Source organism: Leguminivora glycinivorella, chromosome Z (assembly GCF_023078275.1).
Source record: "Leguminivora glycinivorella isolate SPB_JAAS2020 chromosome Z, LegGlyc_1.1, whole genome shotgun sequence".
NCBI classification, from domain to species: Eukaryota; Metazoa; Arthropoda; class Insecta; order Lepidoptera; family Tortricidae; genus Leguminivora; species Leguminivora glycinivorella.
This window is the reverse complement of record NC_062998.1, coordinates 44,351,752-44,362,579: the sequence shown is the minus strand read 5'-3', so window position 1 is coordinate 44,362,579 and position 10,828 is coordinate 44,351,752.

Below are 10,828 nucleotides of genomic sequence, written 5' to 3'. Positions count from 1 at the left end.
ACACCTCACCTTCACCTTAGTACGAACTACGCACTTAACTCAATCTCAATTGCCCGCTAACCCTGGACATATACTATCAACAGCAAAAGTACATGGAGAAATGATGAATGAATTCATTGATAAATTCGCCATGCATGCAACCCTGTGGTGTTGGAAGGGCAACCCTGTCTGCTGGCCACCACACAAAGAAGCCTGTTGGACCCGGAATACGTCGCACGAAAAACGCTGCACGTTTACGTTCTGACCAAAAACGTGTAATTACCTACAACGTATGATAGTGTGAAGGTGAAACGATCAGTGGATCGACAGTAAAATGTATACAGCGCAAGGTAACATGGTACCTAGGTAATCGTCTCCTCTGTTTCAGTTCATTAGTCCGTTTTCAGTCAAGCAGATCATTCTACAAACCGCACTCCTGAAATAAAATTCATGAGTTTAGCTTACAAATACTTATAAAACGGCTCATCTAGGGGATTAGCGACTCACGCATCATATTGTATCTAGTTATAAGTGTTTTTTTGTGTCCCTCCTACCTACTTCCATGTTTAATACGAACCTTTTTACTAGGTTTCTACCATAGAGGAATAAGTAAGGGAAGAGTTGTAACTCCATACATCAGTAAATGCGGGTTATTTGTATAGGCATAATTAAGTGACATCTAGCGACAATCACGCGTCATTCACGCGTAACTTTTCTACTTCACAAGCACTGATAATTTACAGTACTGCTACTTGTCAATAGATGTCGCGACGAACGAAAAGTCTAATGCTCACCAATTTTTACCTAAGTATTAAAATAGTATTAATCAGTATTCTGTTTTCAATTCCTTCTGCTTGTAATATAAGTAGTAAACTGTTCTAATATTAAATTTTTTGGCAGACGAGACACAGTTGCCACCTAGTATCGAGTAGTGGTACTGATAATTCACGTTATTTGACTTAACTATGCCTATACAAATAACTCGCATTTCATGATGTATGGAGTTACATCTCTTCCCTTACTTATTCCTCTATGGTTACTGATGGATTTCACAGTAATTATGTACCTTCTTGAACTTGAAGCTTAGTTACACTTTTGTGATTAAAAGCATCATTTATTTTTTTCATAATAGATACTTATTTACCGACTAGAGTTTTCCAAGAAGAGATGTGGACTGGTTACATAGAAATTGCAGTTAGGTAAATTAATGTAATTGAACCACGCAATTTACAAGAACCGCGCTTTTTTGCAAGTAGCAGTGGGGTCTATGTAGGTACTATATTCTCAAGTATCAAATTCGAAACGAATAATTCCTGTTAACTAGCCCAAAATCGCAGTTATACTTATTATTACGAGATAGCAAGTGTATTTAATAAACCTGAAATACGCTGTGTGCGCAACTTTTTGTTAACGTTATCATTTAAAAATTGAGTTACTTTTTATTAGTCATTAAAACAAGGCAATGTACAGTCAACCAATTGGAACCCTAGGCCACTCTACAACCAAGTCAAAATGACAAGCAGTAAGAGATTTCTTACAATCTAATTTGTAACGTCACTGTGACGTAGTTCTACAGTGGCCTAGGGTTCCAATTGGTTGACTGTACCTACAGATGCCAAAATGCATTTTTGGAGAATAGACTATAAACACGAGGTAAATAAGATGTTGAGATCTGTTATAGCACTAACTAACATCCTTAATAAACTTAATAGATGGGTCGCATACCTAATTATTACACAAATTCAATAGAAATCCCTTTTAGCTTTGAAATCACTAATTATAATTTACTGCACTGAACTACCAATTAGTACCTACGATACTTGTCATCCTTTCGTTAAAGGAAATCAACGTACGTCGTCATCGTAAAATTAGTTTCTAGTTGTTACTCAGGCAAGCATACAAGAAAACGCATGCATATACTCATTTAGTTGTCTTCCTCCTGCTACTTCACGCCAACAGATCCAGGGAGGGGGTCGTGGGGGTCCTATAATCGGCCATCGTGTCCATCACGAGGAATTTAAAATTTAGATACTAAACTTGTTTTTACTCTAGCTTAGAAACCTGTATAGGTACTCTATTTAACGAGCAGACGAGCCGCCTGATGGGAAGCAGTCATCGCCGCCCATGGACATAAGCAACAATCAAATCTCCTAAATATTTTAAACTTTAAAATTAGATCATTACTTGTGTTACAAAGAAATAATCATAATGCATTTGCGATGATGGAATGCATCGATCACTCATTTGTTTCGTTTCAAATATCGAACTTTATAAAAGAGAACTGACAGACAGATATTATCGAATAGGCAAGCATGGTCGCACGATAAATGATAAAACATCGCACTTAGAAATATTGTAGATAAAGTAACGTATGTGTTATGGACCAAGTGATAAATCGGGCACTATACATAATGCCCACAGAACTAAATCAAGATAGAAGGAAAATGCTCGGCGATTAACAGCGAAACCGAGCGTGTAACGTTTTGTGTCGAGCCTATGACGTCACGAGTGTACTTTAGTGATGGGAACGTTGTCGCCGCGTAACCCATTCGATCGATTGTGGAGGTTGCGTGCGGGATGCCCGCCGAAGTTAAAAATATCGGATGTTCATCTTCGTTGTGAAATGAAGTAAGTATATACCTGTATTCGTGTGATGACAAACAATTCACTAGTAGGTATATAATTTGCCTAAGGCCAGGAACAAAGATTTTAGTAGGTAGGTATTAATACTAGTTAATATTTCGTAATATTTTTAAGAAAATCGACCATGTACTCACAGCATTATCCTCATGTTATTTGTTACAACTTTTAGTAATATATAAATATAATTAACACATTTTTAGAGTTATTTTTATTCATAATAAATATAAAGCGTATTATGTTTGTATTTGTTTTTCTGCCGACCACAAATTCAACGTTAATACCGTAACTGTAACCTATTTTAAAGTTAAATTTATTTTTCACTCGTACTTTATATGTATAGTTTCATAACAATATAAAAACATAATTATAATTTCCACTGCTTCGCAAAATCGATTTAAATCGAATAAGGAAATCGCAGCATACATGACGATATAGTTCCGTGGTGCACCACTATTCTTAAGTTCGACGTGAGTTCGACGGACAAAATAACAAATCTACCTTCACTTTGTCTCGACAGTTTTAATAGCCTATTTTTATATCGCTTGTTTTAAACGCACGCCAAGTCGGACTCGTCAAATTAAAGCCGCAATGGAAAACTAGTTTGACGGCCGTACGTCAGCTAATGTTTTGATGATAAAAATAGGAAAATCGTGTTTTTTATTTAATAAAAAATATTTTAGGACAAATGGTACTTACCGATGATAGGAAACACTTTGTTTTACACCCTTGCTTTTATTGGTGGTGTTTGAACAGTTAATTATCGAATACCGACCCATTTTGTATTTTTCACTGTATGTCACTCGCGGGCAGCGGTCGGGAGCAGACTGACTTGCGCGGCGAACAATGTTGCTCGCTATTTAACTTTTCCGCACTTTTTCCTTCTATCTTGATTTAGTTCTGTGATAATGCCCTTTGGGAGTGGGCAATTTGATAATAACTATACAAAAAATTAAATTGCCCGGGCATTATACATAATGCCCAGCCTCTGTTGGGCGAAATAATAATAACACAGCGTAGGTATAGCTGAAATTTGCCCGGGCATTACACATAATGCCCATTCTCTATTGGGCAAAGTGATAATAACATATCGAATAGGTGAATTTTGCCCGGGCATTATACATAGTGCCCATCCTCTGTTGGGCAAAGTAATAATAACACACCAAATAGCTGAATTTTGCTCGAAAACTTTACATAATGTCCATCCTCTGTTGGGCAAAGTAATAATAACACACCGAATACATTTATTTAGGCAAAAATACATGATTATTACACCGAATAGGTAGCTGAATTTTGCCCGGGCTTTATACATAATGCCCATCCTCTGTTGGGCAAAGTAATAAGAACACACCGAATAGCTGAATTTTGTCCGGGCATTTTACATAATGCCTATCCTCTGGTGGGCAAAGTGATAATAACATACCGAATAGCTGAATATGGAATTATATTAGTGCAGAAATACTTTGTGTCCTTTGAGTGAGCGTGTCGTTGCCTTCCTACTGCATACTTAATACTTACTTTTTTGATCTCATTTTATTATTGTATAAGTTGTGTTTATGTTAGTGTATAAGTTGATATGTACGACAGTTTGATCTCATTTTATATTTCAATGCCTTATTATGTTAGTGTATAATTTCATATGTACGACAGTTTTGTTCACTTGTCACACATTATTTATATTATATACCGGCGATCTCGGAAACCGCTCTAACGATTTCACTGAAATTTGTTATGTGGAGGTTTTCGGGGGTGAAAACTCAATGTAGCTTAAAAAGTCATGTCCCGAGAAACGCGAATTTTCGAACCCCGAGCAAAATTCAGCCGCCCAGGTACTAGCTATAAAAGATCTGTGGAGAGTGCTAGAATCTAACGTATATTTTTTGGTTGTCTTGCGAACCTTTTTCAGTTTCATTAGCTATGTTTTAAAGGTAATATTTTACTATCGCCCCTATTCCGATAACAGGACACAAGGGGAGAAAACGTGAATAAATCAATCAATTACCACAATACCAGCTCATCTAGCCATCTAATTAGACATCAAAGGCCTCGATGGTGAACTCTTTATTATGGAAAAGCACGAAATGTACGTGCCTGTAATTGGGCCGCTGTGAATATATAGATACTTACATAAATCATGGAAGTGGCGAGCTTTGATGTACCGTGTCCGGCGTGACGTCATCGCCAGCGACTAGGGTTGTCGAGGATGTGATATAAGTGGCCTCATTCTTGATAATCAATGGTTTAGAGAATGATAAAGAATACATCTAACATTATATTAAGTAATCATTGTACTTATACGTACATGTCTTCTATAAATACACAGGCTGTAATTTTTATACCAGGAAATATTTTATGGACATGAATGTGAAAACTAAATAAAGCATCAAATATTATATTTTGTTCTATATTTGCCTGTCATTTTACAAGCGCTGGTGGCCTAGCGGTAAGAGCGTGCGACTTTCGATCCGGAGGTCGCGGGTTCGAACCCGGCTCGTACCAATGAGTTTTTCTGAACTTATGTGCGAAATGTCATTTGATATTTGCCAGTCGCTTTTCGGTGAAGGAAAACATCGTGAGGAAACCGGACTAATTCCAATAAGGCCTAGTTACCCTTCGGGTTGGAAGGTCAGATGGCAGTTGCTTTCGTAAAAACTAGTGCCTACGCCAAATCTTGGGATAAGTTGTCAAAGCGGACCCTTGCCGGGATAACGCAAGGAGGATGATCATGATTTGCCTGTCATTTTATTCTGTCTCAGAAACGCATGGGCACATGCTGCAGCTATACACCGTGTTTCACTTAACACTAAAAACCTGAAAACTGTTTGTTCAGAATCGAGAGTAGAATCGATTGAGGTATATCTTGATGGGGGTAATATTTTTTGTTTTAATTTGTATTATTAGTTACTAGCGACCCGCCCCGGCTTCGCACGGGTACTATACCTACATGTAAACCTTCCTCTAGAATTACTCTATCTATTAAAAAAAACCGCATTAAAATCCGTTGCGTAGTTTTAAAGATTTAAGCATACATAGGGACATAGGGACAGACAGAAAGCGACTTTGTTTTATACTATGTAGTGATTGTTTACGTGCCCATTCTACAAATTCGTAATACAACATTGTGCATATCATATTGTTAGAGGTTGTATACCTTTTTCAGTATTTGAGGGTATTAATACTGGCTGGTTACTTGGACGATTTTTTTTTCTGCTACGAAATAGACGTTGTGCGTCAGTTTAAATTTAAAGTTTATCATAAGTCATAACAAACTGAACTCGTACCTAATTACAACCTTGTCATTTTGAATTTTAGGTTTAAATTTGCTTACTGAGTCACCTGTCCAATTTGAAGTTTACTGTGAGACAGGTTAAAGTGCTTTACATTGCCATAGCTGTCTATTGGTAAACCTTGTGTCGTTGCAGTAACGTACACAATTAAACAGTTTGAAGGTTTATGATGGTAGCTAGCAATTATTTTATTGAGTGTAGAGTTAAAAGCCGAGTAGAGCTGCACAGAAAATTAAAAATTCAATTTAAACAAATCATAATCATCAGATTAAAAAATGAACATTCTAGATACGTTTAAAAAAATTAAAATCAGTTGGGGTGTCTGAGGTTTTGAGTGATACCGGAAACACGGTGTATAATTTTTTTAACTCCTTAAATATTGTCTGTTAGAAAATGACACCATACTGTGTTAAATAAAAAAAAAAATTCTGTACGACTAAGTATTAGGTTGTCGTTTTATGCCTGAAATATCCATTATCATTCCGTTTCCGTCACTAGCAAAAATAATGTGGGCGCGAATGTTTTTCATCCCATAGATAATTTAAAAATCGCGCCTTTCCTAGTGACAAACTTGCTTAACCGGCTAGGTAGGTACCTTTATTCATTCAATACGATTGTGATTCTCTAGCATGTGCCTTACAACCCTAACAGCCATGTCTTACATTCATTATTTGCTCACGTATACTAGATGAAAGGCCACCACAGTCTAAATAAACAAGTGGTGCGATGCACAGCCTGTGAGTGTGACAATGTTGTAAGGGACCCACCGGAATTGTAATACAGTTCATGAGAACCGATTACTTTTATCTGCCGCTCATACTTAATAGAGCCCACGATATTTTAATAGCATTGCCTCATGACTGATTTAATACTATATGTTAAATGAGGTTGTTAAAATGTATAAAATTATATCTCGTGGAAAAACTGACATTCGATGAATCCGCGTAAGATGAAAGGGTGAGACAAAATATTAACGCGGCTCTTTCATCTATTCAGTGTAGCTGTAATGAAAATATTAGGAAAAATGGACGGATATGAGCCGCTTACTCAATAAACAATAATAAAAAAACATTTGAATTGCTTTATTTTTGATGATGTTTCAAGTTTGATCAATATATTTTACAATCTTTAGTGATGAAAACAACCGCTTTGATGTCGGTTTAGAGTATAATTGTTATGTAAATACGGAACCCTAAAAAGGACAGATTTTTCCAAATGTGATTCGACTCAAGCCAAACTTATAGGTACTTACACCAGTCTCATTTGCAAAAGGTGAGAATAATCGTCTAAACTTAAGACTCTAAAGCGAGCTGAACGAAGAGAAACATCTTTTTCTCATGAAAGACCAATAATTTTAGCAGTTACCCTATTTTGTTTTGTTTATCATCAAACTAAACCAACCCAACTACTTATATGGCAGCTATTTAACATTAAATTTGTTACAGCGTGAAGATTATGTGGGTAGATTGTACACCTAAACAGATTTTTTTTGCATAATTATGTATATTTATGTATTGTGATTTTTTTAAGTTCCTCATTGTTTAGCTTTCTTTTATTTGTAGGTAATTGTTATGTTATGTTGATAGTTCCACAGTGTTCCTAACAAGACGTTCCCAAGGCCAATCAACATTTTTGTACGGTGCGTCATGTCCGAGTATTTACTTCCCATTTCAATTACAGTCTCACGAGGCAATCACCACTCATTGTCACTCTAGATGCGCGCTTTGTTGAGTCTTTAACCGTCTATAACGCCGTCGTTCAACTCCTATAATAAAGCTATCAAAACGATTCATGTATTAAAAGCAAATTCTAACGTCACACCACCAAATGACTTGAACATTTCATTCAAACTCGTGAGAGCGATATGTGCCGGCCGACAGGGACGCCTGGTAAAAAGCCTCAAGTTATTTTTACAAAGGCTCTCTCACAGCCCGTGTTGTGTAAATAGTCCAACATGTTTCTACAACAAAGAAAACTTAATAGTCGATGACGGGCAAAAGTTAACGTAACAATCCGAGCACTGATTGCCCATAATTCCGTGGACTACAGAAACTTGTTCGTACATATATCTCATTTTTCCGTGAGTCAACTCCGAGTTTCGATAGCTCTCGAAAATTTGTAAGTTATGTTTCTTTTTAAAAAATTAGCATAAAACATGGTTATCTATTGCATACTTGGTTACTAAAGGGATATTCGAACATCCGATACTGTCCCCGGTCGTGCAAGGTAATAAAGACTCACACTAAATTGAATTACAGGCTATTTTTCACTTAACGTTTAGCGCGAATCCGTGGAGCAGGAATTCTGATTTCGTAGCGGCGACTGCTATGCCATCTAAAATATTGGACATCTCCATCTTGCTTGGTGTTTTGCTTTTTCTTTAGACACGAACAATGAGTCGGGATCGTCAAGGGAATGTATGCATATTTTAAAACGTTACTGTTCTTTTATATGTAATACAATTCGATGAGGGATTAGTTAAAATAGTACCTACATAACGATACAAGTGCGAAAAAGAGGAAGTTCGAAAAGAGTGGCAATAAATTAAAATACGACCGAAGGGAGCCCAGAAGCCCATAGGGTCAAATCATAATTAAATTCATGCAAATCCATAAAATTGTACTTAGGCTTTCTTTTCTTTTTACATTTACCATTACTACTTACCAAGACAAATTAATGCAAACTAAACTATCTTTATAATAAATATAATTTGGTCTTGTTAGATCAAATAGCTACTAAGATAAGGCAATTCAAAGTTTTGCACAATTTCGACAAAAGCAAAAGTAAAATTGGCTGATTGGAGGTGTATATATGATCTTTTATGTAATAAGTATGGATTACCATACTGAAGATTCATTTTACGGAGTCCACTCGTGGTGTCTTTACTAACATTTTCGGCTTCGCCTCAAATTGTTACCCACACCACTCGTCTTTTTTGGCCTCCTTTAAAAGCCGGTTGCATAAAATACAATACTATATTTATATCAACTAGTTCGGCCCGACGGGCATTTTTTTGCTACAAGATTTTTTTTTATAAATCCTAGTGATGGCTGTATTTTCCTTAGTAGGTTCCGCGTTACGTGCTAATTTCCATCAAGCTTGACTCCCACTCTTAAAATAAACACGGACGTGTGTGTCGTAGATTCCTACATGATTTGATCAAAAATCAGAAAGAATATCCATGGCATGCAAAGGTAAAATCAACCATTAAATATTTAATAATCAAAGTCTACTAACAATATAATTACTTAGTATTCATGGGACAATCTGATACCGCTCATTTCACACGATCAATAATATGTCGCGAATGTATTCGATTCCTGTTATGATAACATTTAATTTCTCTTGTTCTCTCGTCGATACAATAGGAAAATAAATTAAAGACGAGGGTCATATTAACATTTAGAACAAAAATTGTATATCGCTTGTAGCCGGGCGAGTCGTGATTCCTAATAAGGATGCCAAAAGGATTATCTCGGACGCTAAGCTTCATCGCTTATCGGGTCCAATAAGTCACCTTTTATGATAGTTTTATTGTTAGATAGATTAAAATTCATAATGACTCCTAAAATGCACCTTTCTAGTTAAAATAAAAAAAATATTGTTTCAAATCAGGGGGCCGATTTTTGAGTCTCACTGTCACTAAAATACCGGTTGAAAACGGTGAATTGCCTATTATTTTTAGTGAAAATTTTCTGAATTCGAACGCCGTGAGATTCAAAAATCGGCCCCCAGATCCCAATTTTTTTCAGGAATTCAAAAGTCATTGGCTATTGGACATATTACCAACCTACTTAACTTACATATGCCTTATCTGAGTGACCAATTACTTATTATGAATTTATGAAGGGGTTAACCTTGGGCATCATGTCATCATCATCATATCAGCCCTTTATCACCCACTGCTGAGCATAGGCCTCTCGTCTAGTACGCCATGTACAAAATTATATAAATTTTATGGAATTAAATAATATAAAAACCCACTGAAAGAGAAGCACATATTGCCATATATATGATATTAACAATATATTACTCGTATGTGTCACGAGACTCACGAGGGAGTAAAATTATATTTTACGACAAAGGCATAGATTGAATCATGTCATGGGTGAAGCGAAGAATTTAAGAGCTACCTAAGCAAGAATTTTGGGCATTGTGAAGGAACCAAGCATTTTGGGCAATGTGAAGGATTCAAGTGGAGGTGGAAATTGGTAGGTACCTACCATGTGATAGATACTGCTTTTCGATAGAGGTCCAATTTACTAATTATATTGAGGTATACTGGCGTTCTCTCCGCTGACAGCAATGAAACAAATGCACGATACCGCAGACCGGTGGCAGTGCTGGGCGCGGGCCGAGCTCAACCCTACAGGAGAGCGGGCTCCCACCCAATACTACGGGGCATCTGAATGATGGCTTGTATTATTTTTTGTGGACATACCATGTCATCGGAACGATTGTGGTCGGTTCCCTATGATTTATCGATGTCCATATTACAAATACGACACAGCATTATACGATTCTTTATTTCTTCTTTAAGGCATATTAGTATTCCGCCAACAATCCTGACCAGCGTTGGTTTTGTCATACCGACTAAATGTTATTTTGTTGGAATTTCAAATAAACAATTGTTGACTTTTTTCAAAGGATTTATTTATAATATAATTAATGCGGGACTCAATCAGCGTTGGCGAAGCCCTGCGCTGGCATATTTAGACCGCTCATGAATTAAAACCATAACATTATTTCTTTGTTATTTAGTTTCAGATATACAACTTAATTTGTAAGTCATAATTAAAACACTTAGGATTATGATGAGGCTAAAGTATTATCAAGTGCGATTAGATGTTTATTAATGGGTTCTCATTGATTGACATGTCACTTTGTTGCAATCGTGTAACGCAAATCGCCTCTGTTGCGAT